The sequence below is a fragment of the Microtus oregoni genome, unplaced genomic scaffold (assembly GCF_018167655.1).
Source record: "Microtus oregoni isolate MIOR12 unplaced genomic scaffold, Mior012 000087F_ref0000451, whole genome shotgun sequence".
In the NCBI taxonomy this organism is placed as follows: domain Eukaryota; kingdom Metazoa; phylum Chordata; class Mammalia; order Rodentia; family Cricetidae; genus Microtus; species Microtus oregoni.
The window spans coordinates 2,789,380-2,808,589 of record NW_024544554.1 but is presented as its reverse complement, the minus strand read 5'-3'; the positions used below and the strand labels follow the sequence as shown (position 1 = coordinate 2,808,589).

General features: G+C 49.4%; 1 protein-coding gene across 3 annotated transcripts in view; it reads right to left on the bottom strand.

Annotated features, from left to right (window-relative positions):
• LOC121442183 (unconventional myosin-Ib) overlaps positions 1 to 14,872 on the bottom strand; it is a 152,099-nt gene extending 137,227 nt beyond the window's left edge. For all 3 annotated transcript variants that reach the window (XM_041643615.1, XM_041643617.1, XM_041643619.1), the window contains exon 1: positions 14,688 to 14,872. The gene's annotated coding sequence lies outside the window, so the exon portion shown is untranslated. The remainder of the gene's footprint in view (positions 1 to 14,687) is intronic.
• Positions 14,873 to 19,210: the final 4,338 nt, after the last annotated feature.

The following is a 19,210-nucleotide window of genomic DNA, read 5'->3' as shown; positions in this document are numbered from 1 at the left end:
CTGAAAACAATGTGGTCCTCAGCTCAGTAGAAGAGCATGTGCCGGGGCTGGAGAGATGGCTCAGTGGTTAAGAGCATTGCCTGCTCTTCCAAAGGTCCTGACTTCAATTCCCAGCAACCACATGGTGGCTCACAACCATCTGTAATGAGGTCTGGTGCCTTCTTCTGGCCTGCAGTCACACACACAGACTATTGTATACATAATAAATAAATAAATATTTTTTTAAAAAAAAAAGAGCATGTGCCTAGCGTGTATGAAGACCTCGGGTTCAATTCCTAATGGTAAGGTGGGATGGGGGCAAAGGGGGGCTCAATCCAAATGACGTAAGGCCCAGGGAAATTTTTAAAAAGCTATATATAACCTTTAATGTAGAAATAATATCAATATATTAATATATACACATATATGTGTGTATATATACATATATATATGTGTGTGTGTGCGTGTGTGGGTGTGTTTTGTAACAAGGTTTCTCTGTATAACAGCTCTGGCTATCCTGAGACCAGGCTGTCCTCAAACTCACAGAGATCCGCCTGCCTCTGCCTCCCGAGTGCTGGGATTAAAGGCGTGTGCCACCAGCACCCTACTATATTAATATATTTCAACAGACTACTGGATGAAGAAAACCATCTCATCGCTATGGTTTGACTATGGCTTATCCCAATCAAAATTCACGCTGAGGTTTCACTGCCTGGTGTAGCAATGTTGAGAAGTGGTGGGGCTGCTGGGAGGTGATTAGGTCATTAACAGCTCCTCCCAAGACTGGGTCAGTCCTGCAAAGGGCAGGCTGTCACGCAGCAGGATCGCTCCGGTTCCCCCCCACACACACACACACCTCCATGCGGGCTCGTGTGCCTTCCACTTTCTGCCAGGAATCAAGGAGATGCTGGTGCATGCTCTCGGATCTCCAGAATGACGGATGAGCTGGAGTAAAACTTGGAAATAAATCACCCAGCCTCAGTTACTCTGTCACAGCAACAGAAAACAGTAACGGTAATAGAAAGTCTAAGACTCACATACACATAGCAGAAATCCTTCGTTTCTAGTGAACATACACATCAAAAACCCGGAACAACCAAACGCTTAGCGTTTACTCCTATGGCTACTCTGACTCCTTTATTACTATGCATGCCTGGGTATTGAGCTCAGCAATAAACATGATCTTAATATCTACAGAGCTTTAACCCTCTATGCTCTGTGTGTGTGTGTCTGTATGTGTCTATACGTCTATGTGTGTGTCTGTATGTGTTTATGTGTGTCAGTGTGTACCTGTGTATATATCTGTGTGTCTATGTGTCTAGGTGTCTATGCATCTGTGTGTATGTATCTCTGTGTATGTGTCTGTGCATGTGTGCCTATGTGTGTATATGTGTCATGTGTTTGTGTATGTGAGTCTGTGTATGTGTCTATGTATGTGTGTGTGTGAGTCTGTGTATGTGTGTCTATGTATGTGTTTGTGTGTGTGAGTCTGTGCATGTGTCTATGTATGTGTGTGTGAGTCTGTGTATGTGTGTCTATGTATGTGTTTGTGTGTGTGCGCGTCTGTGGATGTGTGTCTCTCTGTGTCTACGTCTATGACTGTGCATCTATATATAAGGAGAGAGTGTGTATGTCAGTTTTAACGTACCCACTGAAATAGTTCTGCCCACAGATTCTGCTGGGATTGTACACCCACTCAACCTAATTTTAACTAAACTGGCCTCCTGAAAAGAAAAGGAACTCAAAACTGAACTCTAGAGGGAAAAAAAAATTAACTTGTGAAACAGAAGGCAAATTCAAATGCAAATTTTTCCTGAACCTGGACCTCAAGTGATATTCCCACAATGCTTTTCTTTCCAACCACAAACCGAGGAGCACAGTAAGAGAAGCCACGGGCCCAGGGTCCCATGAAGGTCCCATGCTACCAAACACACATTTACAGTTCACCTGACTGGAACGTTGAGCATCTGCCACAAGAGTTGGGGCTGTGATTGAAGAGTTGAAGAGAGACCAACGAACCCGAGTTCATGATGAAAGCCAAGATGTGAATCTACAGAACTGGGAAAGAAATGAGCAAGAAGCTGCCAGAGGGGCCAGACTGGACGCAAGATGGTCAGCAGGATAGAGACGCAGGCAAGGGTGGGTCACTGGGCTCACAGACCATGTATGTTGGCTAGATTTGTTTTCTCAGAGTTCTCATGATGAAGCCATCAGTCCCAGGACCATAATATGTTGACTATCTTTGGAGAGGTCTTTCATGTTAAAGGGGAGGACTTGAGTGGACCCTTGGAAGAGATAGATAGATAGATAGATAGATAGATAGATAATCTAGATGATGGATGATAGATGATAGATAATCTAGAAATCTAGATGGATGGATGATAGATAGATAGATAGATAGATAGATTAGATAATCAGTTTGTGTTGGCCAACTACTCATGAGCCTTACCCAGGGTGCAGAAGGTTCATGAACCAGTGACACCCCACTAGAGAAGTGTCCCTCTCCCAGCAGGTATCACTGGTTACAGGCGGGACCTTGCGTCCACTTCCCCTTCTCAGGGCTGGGATTCCGTCCAGTCTGAGCCTGTGCAGGTCAGGATGTGCCGACACAGTCTCTGATGAGCACCTTTGGGAACCCTGCTTTCCAAACGCTGTGTGATGTTCGTAAAGACCATTCTCTGGTCTTTACGAACCCAGAGAGCTCTCATAATCGCATACACTGTCAAGGGTGTGGGAACAAGTCCTAATTCCCTCCGGCTGGCATTCTACTCCCTTGCCACATTGCTGCAACCCACAAACTCCCGTAAAGGCGGCTTCCCCTACACCCGATTATTCTTTGCGATGCTCAGTGTGAGACTCTCAGGGCATCAATCAAGACGGACAGTTCTAGTAAGGAAAGCTCACCGGGTACGAGCTGGGGCTGAAAGCCGAGAGAGATCACACAGAAGGCCAAGGCGAACCAGGTGGCCACTGGCAGCCCAGAGACTGCTGGGACAACACAAACCTACTCAGGAACTACATCCCAGGGCCACTGATACCAAACAGGTCAACCGGCAGGCGCAGGATGGTACAACTTGCCTTCAGCTCTTCCCCTGCATCTGGGTTTTGGTTTCAAATTGCCAAGAATAAGCGTGAGTTCCTGAGGTCTCACGCCTTAGCCTTGTCATGCTGGGGGGGGGGGGGGGGGATTCAATGTCACAGAATCTGAGTTCCGGAAATCAACCTGCAAGGCCATGCCATCTCCTGCGTGGCTCTTATACCACCCACTGAGCAGCACAGACAGACAGACAGACATCCCTGTACTCGTGGCCACACTCAGATAAAAGAAACCATTACGATGAAGAAATCTGAAAAGCAATAAACCCTACTTGTGATCACACTATTGATCATATTGATCCTGCTGCGGGTGCAACAGACTCAAGCCAGAGGAAGAACTAATGTAGATACCTTTGTTACATTCAAATTCCAGGTGACCAACAAAGTCCAGAACAGGGTTTCAAAAGCAGGCCTTCCTTACTTCTGGTCCTTTAAACCAACTTAACTGCATCCTCCCTGAAATCAGCAGTATTCCTCTTCCCTGGAACCCAGGCCACACGGCTGCTCCGAGGCCTGGGGGGGATTCTTTTGAGAACGTACTAAGACCAATTCCTGTAGATAAACTTCCCAGAAAAGAGCAGCTCTCTGTGCACGATTAGAGAAAGCGAGGAACACAAGAGAGGCTGGGAAGCATGATGGACGGGGCCGTGAAAGCAAATGAAAAGCGATGCGGTTTTTGAGGCAACTTATCTGATTTGGCATGGTCTCTTTGTGAAAATCCACTGGGTAACTTTCCAGAATTCTACTCCACCAGTATGGAAAAGTTCAGACTTTCTGATAAGCACATGATGGTGGCAATGCAGATTAACCCCCAAGGAAACAGGCAGAGAGAAACTCAAGCCCGGCATTCCTTTGGCCGCCCCTCCTTTCAGAATCCAACCCTGCAAGACACCGGGTGCTACTGGAACCTTAGGCTTAACTGGTTCATAACCTCACTCGCTGGTTCTAGGTGTGACTAAATAAAGGGCCACGATTTAGACAGTGAAAGGTATTTTTACCATGGCATAGGAAACCAAATTTGCTCTCTGAGCAGACGCACCATTCCTGCATGACAAACGAGAGACAAAGCCGGGAATTCAAAGAGAGACATTCAAGGTGGAAAGGGATGGGAGAGAGCAAAGGAGGAGCAGGTGACTAGGGGGCCCTGGCGGGAACACAGGGACCAAGAAGCGACAGTCAAAGGAAGAGGGGCTCCCAGAGCGCACAGCCCACCTGCTAATGTTGAAGGCTTTCTGTCGAGGCTGTCTGTGCACAGCCGAACACCATGGCATTTCTGCAACTCTTAAACACCACGGGAAAGCGCTCCACTCCACTTGCAGATGCTGCCAGCGCCAGGACGCCCAGTGATCCTTTGGCCGTGCCTCAGCAGGAAGCACTTGGGCAAAGGCAAGTTTAGCCTCTTTTACTCCCATGGTTGTGTGATGTTATCAGCGGTCAGGGAAAAAGCACTATAAGGTAAACGATACAGGTGCTGTTCTACTATCCTAACAATCGCCGTCCATATGTTCTCCTCTGCTGGCTTCCTTTGCACACACCTGCCCGCGAAATATATGTCGACGTCTGTACCGCTCGTTTGTACACATGTCTTGAATTCGAACAGATTTGAAGATCTGAGGGAAGAGTAGCCTTAGAAATCCATTCTCCAGAAGACGGAGCGACAGGAACTAATATAGAGTCCTTGTTCTGGGCTGACAGTACCCAGGCGCACGCGCGCGCACACACCTTATAGAATCCCTACGACAGCCGGGCGGTGGTGGCGCACGCCTTTAATCCCAGCACTCGGGAGGCAGAGGCAGGCGGATCTCTGTGAGTTCGAGGCCAGCCTGGTCTACAAGAGCTAGTTCCAGGACAGGAACCAAAAGCTACGGAGAAACCCTGTCTCGAAAAATCAAAAAAAAAGAAAAAAAAAAGAATCCCTACGACAGCATAGACAAGACTCTGTGTCACAGTTTGTAGACAAGGAACAGGTAGACATAGACCCAACAGTGAGGCCACATAAATGAGCTAGCAACATTAAATACAAACGCCAAGGTTCAAAGCGGGTACCCTGACCAGCGCCAGTGCCCCAAACTGCGTCTCACTTCTTTACAAAGCCTAAACTCAATGGAAAGCTCCAAAAGGGTTGCCCCAAGTGCAAAGCCTTGACGACCAAATAGCTGGAGTACAGGTGAACAAGGTGTGAGGACCTCAGGGGACTCCAGATCGCCCCCCACCCTCCTCTCACCTTGCCCTTGGGTCTGCTGACACAGACCCTCCCAGAAGGAGCAGACTGCCAAGCAAAGACATCTAATTCACGGGATCTCAGATGCTCAACAGAAACAGCAGTCAGCAGCAAGGACAGCGGCAGGACAATTGTTGAACTGACAGTGGTGGAGCTTAGTCCCCATAAGACCATCCGAAGCTCCAAATATCCTGAGCTGAAGATGCGTTTACGAGACCCAGCCCCAGAAGTTCCCAGCAGGGCTGGAGAGATGGCTCAGAGGTTAAGAGCACTGACTGCTCTTCCAGAGGTCCTGAGTTCAATTCCCAGCAACCACATGGTGGCTCACAGCCATCTGTATGTAATGAGATCTGGTGCCCTCTTCTGGCCTGCAAGCATACATACAAACAAAACACTATATAGATAATAAATAAATAAATAAATCTTAAAAAAAAAAAAGAAAAAGAAGAAGTTCCCAGCATCATGATGCAGGACACTGTATGGTAATTTTCCACCCGGCTGCCCACATGGCTAAGGGGAGTCTTGGCTCCTGTTCTGGCCTTCATCTGGACAGAGCAACAAGCTATGTATTACTAGCCTGGGGGGAAAAAAATCAAAATTCAAAGTACAGTTTCCACGGAATGCATCTCACTATCACGCCATCATAAAGTCAAGCAGTCCACAAGGCAAGCCATGGGGGACTGCCCGATCTAAAAGTGCTGGTATCAGGGAACCTGGAAGTGGGGTGTCTAGGAGCAGAGAGGCAGTCCTCTCCCTATCCGGGCAGATCGGGCGAGAAGGGCATCCTGAGCCGAAATGAGCACCTCCACGTTGGCTTACGGCAAGCGCAGTGAGGACAGAAGCCCCCTTCAGCCCACTGTGCAGAACACCGCCCCTCGGGCCTCAGCAGTCTCGCTCAGTCTCAGTTTCCTGCCTTACTTCTTCTCATTTCTGTGTATGTGTGTCCCTGAGTATGTGCCACGCATGTGCATTGCGAGAGGAGTGGGGAGAGGCCTTGAAGCTTCATTACAGGCATCCCTAAGCCACCTACCTAACTCTCTGGGAGATCAGTGAGCTACCTGCCAAGGGCGTGCGCTCTCTCTCTCTCTCTCTCTCTCCCCCCCCCCCCCCCCCCCCCCGTGGGCACCCCTTTAGGCTGTCTACAGGGTTATTCAATCCTGCTCCTCCTCTCCTGCTAAATCACCCTTCAGGAAGACTGGTGAGCGTTCACGTCCTCAAACAGCCTGCCCTCCATACCCCAATCTAAACCCCTTTCTTGCCATCTGTCCTTCCTCTTCAGATCGCTTTCACAAGGACAGATGGCTCAGTGCCATCTGTGGCAGCGGCCACTGGTAGCACTAGGAGGAGGGGGAAATGAAGGAGCGTAGGTTCCCTGTCGGTGTGGACTAGAGGAGGAGGAGGAAAGAGATACAGTGACGATCCTTGTTCATCTCTACACCCAAATCTCTCACTCTTCCAGAAAGAAAGCGACATCATCTCTGCTCACTATTACTATGACGCCATGGTAGGCATCCAAACACTTGATGAATAAACCAATGGATATTATATTCGTTAATATAATACATATGATAAATGTATTAAAAAAACTAGAAGTCACCTTCCCTTGCTTCTAAAAGCATACAGTGCAAATTAAAATTAAACGTGACGTTTTCAATCCATGCTGAAATTCCTGCTCCATTGAAAGCCATCTGATGATGTCAGGTTCCCACAACAAGTTCCGGGGAGCAACTAAGAGGCATCTATGAACAGACAGAGAACCAGGCCCTTCTTGATACACCAGACACAGCGATAAGAGAGGCACTAAACAGTCCCGCCACGATGACCACGAGAGCCAGAAACACCCAGGAAAATCTAAAACATGGGAAAGACTTTCACACATAAATCACATAGTGAACTTCACTGTGGGGAGGGATGTCAAAAAACCTATATAAACAGAGAGGTCTATCAGGTTTGTGGCGGCAAGACGTGGATATGAAGCTGTTCATGCGCCTGAACTTCCATTTCAGTACGTGCAATTCCTGAAACACACAACTGAAGGCAGAGGGAAGAAGGTGGGTGTTGGAGGGAGAGAGGGAGAGAGGCCGCTTGTTCGTTTCTGGCCACCCGGCTAGCTTAGACCCGAAATAATGACACAGAAACCATATTATCTAAATCACTGCTTGGCCCATTAGCTCTAGCTTCTTACTGGCTAACTCCTACATCTTAATTGAACCCACCTCCATTAACCTGTATACGCCACGTGACTGGTTTACCAGCAAAGTTTCCACATGTCCTGACTCTGGCAGCGGGCTCCACCGCCTCTCTCTGACTCCACCCTCTTTCTCCCAGCATACAGCCTAGCATTTCCCGCCAAGTTCTGTTCTTCCCTGCCATAGGCTCAAAGCAGTTTCTTTATTCATTAACCAATAAAAGCAACACACAGTCAGAAGGACCTCCCACATCAGGTGGGGGTGGGGCCCTAGCAGTGATGTGGGAGAACGCACAGGCAGGTTATACGCTGAGACACAATGGGGCAGCTGTGGGCACCACATTGGCTGGTAAGTACGGGAAAAGGTGTGGATCCCAGTCCTTCTCTGGGGCGGACACACAGCGCTATTTTCAGCACATCTGCCCACGCAGGACATATATTCTCAGCACAGTCAGGGCGCTGTGGAATTAAAGACGGGCAATGAAGGGATACCAGCAGTTAAGGAGAAACACAATTTCTCAAGAGCGTCCTGGAGGCACCAACAGTCAGGATGTGTGACAGCCACGGCCCCTTCTCAGGACTTCACTGCCCACATCCAGAAAGGCCAGGAGGGCCTTCCTGCAAGGGAACTGACTTCAAACGAAGCAATTCAAAGGAAGTTGTTCCGACACTGGCCAAGGAACCCTTTTTTATGTAATTTATGAGCTTTATTTTTCCCCCCACTCTGCTCCTTTTTTTGTGGAAACACCTATTTTGGGCAAACGCTTTGAAATGTCTAAACCAGAATCAGGGCTTAAGGATTTGAACAGAGAAAACAGGCTGAATGTAGGCATAAACTAGGTGGATAACGGGTCACAAAAAAACCAGAGAAGTGGGTGGTGAGAACGCTTTTTAGCAAAAGGCAGCCAAGCTAGGCACAGATTTAGATGTGATCTAAGTTTGGCCCCAGACCCCATAAAAAAGAGGAAGAAAAAAAACTTATGCCATGTAATGTGTACGTACATGCACTAATAATAATAAGAATAATAATAAATCAAGTACTTACTGAACATCATGAATAGCCCATAGCATAACACACCATGATTAGGGAAGTTGACAGTCAGAGGCAACTTGACAGAATCTAGAATTACCAGGGAGACGGCCCCTGGGTAAGTGACGGCGTTGAGGTGGGTCTGTGGGCAGCATCTCTCTGGCTGGGAGCCTGGACCACGTAAGAGGAAAGCAGGGAGCAGCAGCAGGCAGGCATGGCCCTCTGACTCTTAACTGTGGACAATAATCTCCATCTGCGTCCAGCTCCTGAGGCCGTGACTGCCCGGCTAAGACTCACCAAGTGTGAGCCCAGAATGGACTCTTTCTTCTTTAGTTCTCCTTGTCAAGATATTCTAGCACGGTCGAGGAAAAGAGACTAAGTCCGTACAGAGTCCCTCCTGTACGGACTTGGCGTTTCCTGCCCACCACGGCCTTTAAAACACAACACGCCTGAGGTGCTGGGGAATGTCACAGGAGCACGGGGACCAAAGGCAGCCAAGGCGAAGCCCTCACCGGGAACCCACGTGCCGTTCGCACCCCTCCCACGCAAAGTGGAACTTAATACTCCAGGCGGGAACCTCAGGGCGCAGGGCCGGATCTTCTCACACCGGAGGAAAGAAAGCCAAGGATGGGGGGGGGGGCACCTGGGTAGCATTTCCGCCCTCTCTCCGGCTTGTGTCTGGGCAGCGTATGCCCATATCCTTCAACTCAACTATTATTCTCCTGCGGGACTACATCTCCCTCAGGTCAAGGTAGGCCTGTCTTCCTACAGATTTCTTAGCCCACGGGGTCTTCTGGGAGATGTAGTCCCCCAGGAGAATAACATCAACCACGCCCACTCTGCCCTGCCACGCTGTCCTTGGGGGCACACAGGGTGGCCTTTATTGCTTTTGGAAGGAGCACAGGGTCTCACATCAGCTGGGTCAAGGCCCACCAGAAGCTGGAGGGGAAACTGGCTGAGCGCCTTTCTCTGGCCCTCTCCCCCAAGCTCTGCCTCAGTGTTGGTCTGCAGGGCATATGTATCGCCTGTCTTGGAGAAGTTAAGGACATGAAAAGACCAAGTCACTGCTATGCCATTGACCCTGGAGAGCCCAGTAGTATCCTGGGTTGAAATACTTCAACAAATAAAGGCACGGTTCACAATCTCTAAATTCTTTTTTTCTTTGTTTGTTTCATTTTATTTTTTGAGACAGGGTTTCTCTGTAGCTTTGGAGCCTGAACTGGAACTCACTCTGTAGCCCAGGCTAGCCTCAAACTCACAGAGATTCTCCTGTCCCTGTGTCCCAAGTGCTGGGATTAAAGGCATGCTTATCTTGGAAAGTAATTATGTATATGAATGTATACATGTATGCAGTATGGGTGTGTAAGGGGGGGGAGGAGGAATACTTTTAATATCTCCAGGCACATTCTGAGAACATAAATAATTCACGTGTGTCAACACACAGCTCCATCCTGCTCCTGCCCTGGTGATCACTGTGTCCCAAGGTCCCACTGTGTCTCTCTGCTCCAGCCCTAGGACACAGGTCACCTCTGTTCCCCTTCTACACTGCTGTCTAAACTAGTTCACTTCCCAGTGGGGAAGGACTGAGCACACAAATCATGTGGAATGTGTGTTCCCACAGAGTGCAGGGATGGGGTGATCTCAGAGGATCCAGGGAAGGAAGACCCTTGACACTTCCCTATGGAAGAATGTCCTCTCTAAAAGGCTCCTGCCAGGGCGGAAAAGCGTGTGCTGGGAAAATCCTCAGCCTGCGGCTCAGCGTGTTTCCAATTCTGACATCCCACTTCCTCTCGACATCAACATTCCTTCTGGGTCTCAGCTGAGGAGCAAAGTGCTGCGTTTGTACAGGCTTTCAGATAAAAAGAGCTATCGTGGCGTTCAAGAAACAGGAACTGTACGATCCTATATAAAGTCAACCTCGATGCTGCCGGCTTGAAATGGTTTTTAAGAAGAACTTATTTTTAGATGCTGGCGGCCTAACTTTTTCTAAAGCCACTTCCCTGTTTGTCTTACAAATAAAGTTGTTTATGTTAATGGGGTGTGGCGGCACGCACCTATAATCCCAGTGTTCAAGGGGTGTAAAAATGGCAAATTCCAGGCTAGCCTCGACTACACAGCAATAATGAGCTGGGGAAGCAGTTCCCTTGGGAAAGTGCTGGAAGCTCTGAGTTCAACCCCCACAGCCTCATAAGAGAGCTGGTACAAGCCTGTAATCTAGCACTCTGGAAAGGGAAGCAGGAGAAACAGGGTCATCCTCAGCCACATATGAGTTCTGGGCCAGCCTGGCCTACATAAGACTCTGGAGCGGTGGGGTATTTTTTTTAGCAGTCATATACACTTTTCAAATAATGATATTTTAGCCGGGCGGTGGTGGCGCATGCCTTTAATTTCAGCACTCGGGAGACAAGACAGGCGGATCTTTGTGAGTTCAAGGCCAGCCTGGTCTACAAGAGCTAGTTCCGGGACAGGCTCCGTAGCTACAGAGAAACCCTGTCTCGAGAAACCAAAAAAAAAAAAAAAAAAAAATGATATTTTAAAAATAGTCCGGGGGCTGGAGAAATGGCTCAGTGGTTAAGAGTATTGCCTGCTCTTCCAAAGGTTCTGAGTTCAATTTCCAGCAACCACATGGTGGCTCACAACCATCTGTAATGAGGTCTGGTGCCTTCTTCTGGCCTGTAGACATACATGCAGACAGAATATTGTATACATAATAAATAAATAAATAAATAAATAAAGTATTGATTAAAAAAAGAAAAGAAAAGAAAGATAGTCATGTCCCTGATCTTGCCTTCTAAGCCTATTTCACAGCGGCTTTAGGAAGGATCAATAATAATACACGAGAAAGTGACCCAGGATCTGCAAAGAGCTAATAAATAGTTCAATTATGATTATTCATGTAATTGTTTTGTTTGGTTGTTGTTTGTTTTTTTCAGACAGGGTCTCTCTTCTCTCTTCTCTCCTTTCTCTCTCTCTCTCTCTCAGAGCTCGGGCTATCCTTGAACTCACCGTCCACCTCTGCCCCCAGGTTACTGGGATTAATGGCCTAGAGCGATCACGTGGCCACGCCCAGCAATTCTGCAGGGTTTAGCTAGAGTCAAGCACCCAAACCTCAAATCTGTCACTTACTAGAGACCTGCACCACTCCAACAGAGCCAGAGGCAATGCACCAAGCGGGCAGGTTTGCTCACACCTAAGATCTCAGCACAAGGAGGCTGAAGCAGGAGGATGACCATGAGTTAACAACCAGCACAGGTTATATAGTGATTCCTAAGACAGTCTGGGATGCAAAGTAAGACCATCCTCAAAACAAAAACCAAAATAATTTTAACCAGGCATGGTGGGATATGCCTGTAAAGTCGCCTGGGAGTGGGAGAAGAGGCAAGAGGATCAGGGGATCAAGGCCAACCCCGAGCTACATAGTGAATTCTAGGCCAGCCTGGGATAACTGAGACCTTTGGCCACATTATTTTAGAGATTAATATACAGCGACGATGCCTGTAAAATCCTGCACATAATAAACCTACTAAATGGTAACTATAATTAGCATTAGACTGTTCAATTAAAATCTAAATGCCTAGGTACTACTGAAAACAATGGAACAGAGACAGAAGAGAGACAAACCTCACCCCAAAAAAGGCTGAGCACAGGGATGCCAAGGGCACTACAGCTCTCTTCTCTGTGGACCGCCCATCCCACTCCCAGCCCACACTCTCCCCCAGTGATGTCAGCCCATCCCCACTGCCCTGCTTAGCTGTGCGGCATCCGGGAATGCCAGTCCTGAACTCCAGGCTTGACAGAGTGATGACTCATCCCAGAAGGGGTGCAGCCCCGTTGCCAGACTTATCACACAATCCCGCAGCATCCAGTGGGACAGCCACGGGCCAGGAGCCGGCTATTTCGGGAGGCTCTCATTCATGTCTGCAGCAGCACTAAGGCCCACACGCTTTCCGTTTCGTTAACGTATGGACCAAAGAGCCCTGGGGGGGGGGGGGGGGGGGATCCAACGGAACTGCACTTAGCAAAACAATTCACATGAATGAACAGTCTAGAACGGCGGGACAGCAATGAAGAGGAGAGTCCCTCTGTAAGTGTCAGCCACCGTGACAAACAACTTGACACTTGGGCACCATCCCACTCCAACTTCACATCACGACGGCTTTTGAGGACACGTTCCACGCACCGCTTTACAGCCTGGCCCGAAAACCTGGCCGCACTTCCGTGCACAAAGACGAGCAGGAACTTGTACAGCTTCTTTCCCATTACCACTTAGTGGGCACAAAACATTTTTTTTCCCCCAGAGTAAGCTCCCAACTCGCCTTCTAAGGCTAAAAAAGGCTTTCAGCTTCAACCCCTCTTAACAACAAATGGCCCTCAACTTGTCCCGCAGGCAGTGCTGGTTCCAGCCAGAAGGCTGTTAGGTTATGGCCAGCATTTCCAAACTGCACCGGGCTTTGGGTCTCTGCCATCAACACCCCACATGCATAACCATCAATGCCTGGAAATGTCAGCTCCTCCTCGGTTTTACTTAGAATGCCCTGTTCAAAGGCACCAATCACTCAGTCCCCCCAAAGGCTCACTCCCAGTCCCGAGCTCAGTCCCAATCCTTCTGAGATTCTCGATTCTAATCTAGGACTGGGTCACTTTCACTAAGGCCTGACGTGCTACCTTCAAATCTACTCCTCAAAAAAAAAAAAAAAAAAAAACAACAACAAAAAAAAAACAAAAAAAAAAACGAGAGAAATAGTCACTGTCTCTCACTCCGGTTGGTCCACAGGGAGTGGGAAAGCACAGAACACTTGAAGCCATGGCTCCAGCCTCAAAAACCAAACCCAAAAAGAATATAGGGTGTTTTTTTCTGGGACCGATGACAAAAGAATTCTCAACTCAGTATTACATCACCTGATTCATTTCTTTAGCAAAGTCTGGTTTTCTGGTGGTTCCCAAGCCCCAAATATTTTTGGAAATGTATCATACATACTATACTGTATGATAATGAAGACACCTATTTAGTCAAAATGATTCTACACACGCCCTAGCCGGGTGTGGTGGTGCACACCTCTAGTCCCAACACTCAGGTCAAGGAGGCCTCTGAGTTCCAGGTCAGCCAGGGAATAAACCACGTGTCCAAAAAAAAAAAGCGGTTTGTTGGTTTGTTTGTTTGTTTTGGTCTGCCTATTTGAGCCACAGTGAAATCCACAGATACACAAGCACACAAATATCCTTCCTGATTTACTCTAAAATCCTTAAAAAAGAAAGAAGAAGAAAAAGGAAAAGAAAGAAAAGTTCTTCATCCATTATAACTAACAAGATCTGCTCTCAGCAAACTCCCATAGCCAGAGCCTACAACTTTAAGGAAGAACAGAACTTGTTGCAACAATTAGTGCTAGGCCGTAGCATGAACAAAGTACCGCAAATAAACTCCACAGGCCTTTAGACAGAAGGTTGTGTTTGTAATTAACTCCAACGCACTCTCATCACCCCCCCCCCTCCCCAGCGCTCCACCCGGCCCAGCACCCTCCAGGGCTCCCATTCCCAATCTGGTTTCCATTCGAGCCCCGCCCCCTTCCCCAAGCCTCTCTGGGACTGTGAATCAATCCCATCCCGGGCAGGAAACGGGACCCGGGGCAGCCCCCTCCGCTGTGGCGGAACAAAGGAGTGGAGCGCAGCTGCACGCGCAGGGCGACCCACCGGGTCCTGCGCCCCTCCCCGTGCGCCGCGGCCCTGGCACGTCGCACCTGAACCCCACTCCCCAGGACGCCCCTTTGTTCTACCTCCACTTCTCCCTCCCACAGGAAGCCATAGCCTGTCCTTCCACAGAACCCCGGGCTAGGAAACTCCAGTGGGTCAGAGGGATGGAGGGGGGAGGGTGCGGGTGGGCCCGCGGAAAGCCGGGTCCCCCGGTGCCCGCAGTTACACGAAGCGGCTATCATATATTGAGAGCAACTTAGTTTCCAAGCCCCCGCCCCCGCTCCCGCCGCCCCCCGAAGGTACACGGAGCAGCGATCGCTCTCGATGACCTCGAGCGCGCGTGGGTTCACGCTGGAGCGCTGCCGCGTCCCACACGACCGCCCCGGGAGCCGGTGACCCGCGATCGCCGGCTGCGGCTGAGCCCGGGGCCGCGCGCACAAAGGCACGGGGCGGGAAGGGACCCGGCACGGGCGAGCGCAGCGTACCTCTCCCGGGCGCCTGCTCTGCCGCTCCGCCTCCGCGTGCTGCTCGCTGGCCGCCGCCTGGGGATCACGGCTCGGAACCGATGCGGGGCTCGTGCCACAGCTGCTGCCGAGGGTCCCGCGCCGCTCAGCCGACCGTGCGCCCCGCGTCCCTACGCTGCGTCCGCCGGCCGGGCTCCGAGTGCGCTGGCTTCAGGCGCGGCGGCGGCGCGGCCACTCCCCTCTCCCGGCGGGGGCGGCGACCTCGCCCGGACGCGCCCCTCGTTCCCGGGCCGCGGCTCACCAAGGCGCAGGCCTCACAGCGCCCCCCGGTGAGCACCCTGAGGCTGGGGACACCCAGGGACGCGCGCTGACCCTTCACCTTGGTCTCTGCGAGATCTGCGTACAGCAGATCAGAGATGCAGAGCCCGACAGCTAAAAGAGGCTTGGCCTCGAACACCGGCACAGAGAACATTCCTCTCCGTGTAATCACCTCTCCTAGGTCAAAGTTTGGGTGCCAAAGAATATCACAAAACGCGAATTTACTGAAAAAGAAAACAGCGCGTGGTGCGACACTTGTATTGTCTCTATCGTTCACATAGATATTGAATGTAGCGTTGGGTACTGGGCAGTGACTGACAGTCACTTGATCATAGTAGAATCAGGATCCCCCAGCTTCTCCTGGCCACCCTGGGATTCAGGACAGAGCCACATGACCCTGGGTCTGGCTTCATCCTGGAAGAGGGAAGGGTGTTCATCAAACTTACTCACGGGGTGAGGTGAGGATTACTTGCAGCGGTGTTAAAAGCACTACAGACACAGTAATTATTACTCATGACTCGAACTGCTTTATCCTGTAATGAAATAAATTGCCGTAAATGGGGCCAGGTTTAAATGCACTGACCTATATCTGGAAACTGGTGCTAAAATAAGGTGAACCAAAGCTTTCAGCCCTTATATAGCCAGTCACTCTGTCAACACCGGCGCTGGGATTTATCAGATGCCACCAGGAACTCTGCAAACTGTGTCTGCTTGGTGTTCTAGCTCCTCGGTGCCACCATCAGCACCGGGCAGATCTTCAGCTGGCATGATAATGGTCTAAGCTAACATATTTTGAGCTTTGGGTACGATATTATTTAACCTTCCCCAAAACCTGCGAGGTGCGTTACTTTCTTCTTTTTGTGTTAGAGACCAGGACAACCAAGGACAGAGACAACATCTTCCTTTCCAGTGATACAGCGATGGAGAAACCACAAATCCTTTGGTCCATCTTTCATTGGGGACAGCTATGTGAGTGCCTTCCTCTTGAATGCAGGCTGGACATACGGCTGAACTGTAACAAACAGGATACAGGGGAGTGAGGTAGCCAACCCAGCTCCTAAAGGATATGTCTTTACACACACACACACACACACACACACACGCACACACACACACCGCCTCTCCACCCCACCCCAGGTAGCCCAGGTTGAGAGTACCATTGTCGGCTTCTCCAGGCGTGACCGGGTGAGCCTTTCAGATGACTCTAACCTCAGTCACCATCCACCCCATGGGGGTGAGACCTAGAGAGAATGCACAGCTAAGTGAAGTCAGTCCCCAGACACAGGAGCCCTAAGAAGACTTTGTCATTGGAGTGTTTAGTAATAAAACCAACCATGCTTGGCCTAGTGGCATCATGCTGGCCTCCATCACAGGCTATCAAGAAAGCTAGCCCAGGCCTTGACGACCTACTACAAGGAAGACAGCAGCCCTCGGCTTCCGGAGAAGCAACACACCGACCCGCCGCCTGGCAACGTGTTGGAGACACACACTTCTAATTTGCCCCTGATCGTTGGCTCCACGTGCTTATAGCAACTGGATAGTAGCAGAACCTCTGAACCCCTCTGGCCAAGCTACCTTTCTAAAAACAGCAAATACCAACGACAGGTTCGTAGACTGTAAGTCAATTGCTTGAAGAATAGGGAAACGCAAAAAAAAAAAAGAAAAAAAATTGAGACAGAAGTCTGTGTGTCATAGACTGGCTTCAAACTTGCTGTGCAGCCAAGGGGGACTGATCTCCCCGGGTCCACCTCCTGTGCCCTTGGGATTACACACAGACCCAAACAAACGCCCATTTCACGCTGTGTTGAGGAGGAATCCCGGGCTTAGACGTGCCTCACGCCTGGCAAGCTCTCTGCTATCCCAGCTACATTCCCAGATTCCCAGACCTTTTTTTTTTTTTTTTTTTTTTTTTTTTTTTTCCAAAAGCAGGCTTTCTCTGTAAAACAGCCCTAGCTGTTCTGGAACTAGCAGCTCTTGTAGATCAGGCTGCCCTCGAACTCACAGAGATCCGCCTACCTCTACCTCCCTCCCGAGTGTCAGGATTAAAGGTATGCACCACCACCTCTTGGCCTAGAATTTTTCATCATAGACGTTGACCGGGTCTTAGTAAAGAGTTTGGGACAAGAAACTTCTCAGTGGGACTGTTTCGAGGACCTAAGAGGAAGTCTTGAGGATGCCAGCCCCTAGGAAGGATGGGAGGCTAGCTAGGCCGGAAGTTCTGCCTTCAGATCGCCCATCGTGGGGGGGAATTGATGCTTTCTTCCTGCCTTTAAGTGGTTCCAAAAAAAAAAAGTACTAAGAACTGTTACTCTATCTAATAAAAACTGAGAAAATTAGCCAAGAAGCTTAGAAAACCAAGTGAAAAGCAGTGAGAAACGTGTCACAGTTACTTTTAAAAGCACCATTAGCCTAATTTTCACAGACTCAGAGCGTCTGAGGGCGCATCACAGGGTTTGGGATCCCTTCACCTCCCTGGCTGTACTTTTAAAATACCAATCAACCAAGAAGTTCTAAAGATTAAGCTCTTCTAACAGTGGCTGAAAGTTGATAAATACGATTACAAAGGCATATTTTTTTTTTTACTTTCTTTTTGGTCTTTTTGGGGACATAAAAAAAAAGTATATTACATGAAGGGTTTGAGGTGGAAAACATAAACTGTCAAGTCCGAGGAGCAAGGGCATCTTAGGACTGGCCTTCACCCAGCAGACCCTTGCGGAGGCTCACACAGTGGAACCAGCAGACTGGTGGAGAGGCTCATACTCTAACAGGGGGCCAGCCGACCTGTGAGGCCGGTCACTCCCCAACAGTGGCGTCTTGTCCGTCTGTGACAAGCAGAAGTGAAAAATGTTGCGATCCTGTAGGAGTTTCTGTCTTCGCTGTCTTTACTTAGGCTCTCTTAAAATGTTGTTAGGGGCCAGGGAGATGACCCAAAGGACAAAGCACTCAACAAGCCTGGCGACCTATGCTTGATCCCTGGAACCTTTATAGCGAGAAGGAGAGAGCTGACCCCACAACGCTGTCCCCAACTGTTGGGAGCTGTGAACTCCCAGATCCTGAATTTCTGGTAAACAACTTGTAATGTTTGCAGCTGCTCTGAGCAGGAGACCCTCAGGAGTTCCTGGTGGCAGGGGAGTGGTTTCTGGTGGGTTTTTGACTGGGGCCTGGCTATCAGTTAAGGATCCCTATATAAGCTGCCCCTGGACACAATAAAGGGGGCATTCCTGTTTCAAGGATGACCTGTGTCGATGGCTGTGTGCCTTTGTGTGTTTCAATCTCCAGCCCCTTGCCTGGGGCCACGAACTGTTGGTGGCGCTGTATAGAGCGCGGATGGGCATGCCGCACCCTGCACTCTAAGCCTCGCCCAACAACAACAATAACGAATAATTTAAAAAAGAATCTAGCATAAAACCGAGTTCAGCGCTGGTACAACTGTCTTATTCTTAGCAAGCGCAAGAGTGGCCTAGATGTCACAATTTCAGATTCCTTTAGTGTACCTGGCTGAGCTGGCTTTGTAATTCTGAGGGCTAGTTTTATGTTAACTTGACACAGCTAGAGTCACTTGGGAAGAGGGAGCCTCAGTTGAGAAAATGCCCCCCCTACACACACACACCAGGTTGGCCCATAGGCAGAGGCTGTGGATCTTTTTCTTGATTGACAAGGGACATGAGAGAGTCCGGCTCACCGTGGGTGGTGCCACTCCCGGCTGTGGTATTAGGTGCTATCACACAGTAAGCTGAGCAAGCCACAGAGACCACGCCAGCAAGCAGCACTCCTCCCCCGTGGTCTCTGCATCAGCTCCTGCCTCCAGGCTCCTGCCCTGTCTTCCCACAGTGGTGGACTGATGTGGAAGTGTGCTCTGAACCAATCCTTCCCTCCAGGATGCGTTTGGTCGTGAAGTTTTATCACAGTGATGGCGACTGTAACAAAGACACCGCCTAAGTGTTCTCTAAGCAGGAGGAAACTTCTGTGTTTGCGACATCAGCCCTTCTTATCTGTCCACTTGATGCTTAGTTTCCGCCCACTTCACTTAATGTTGGAGACCAGTCTCAAATTCATCGCCATGGAAACATCTCGATGCTGCACTTGCTCCAGGTTATGATATCTGCTTAATCTGTAGAAATGTTATGATATCTGCTTAATCTGTAGAAATGTTGATTTCTACAACTGAGTAATATCGGCCTGCATATTTTAAACTCTGAAAACACCAGGTCCATGAAAATAAGAAA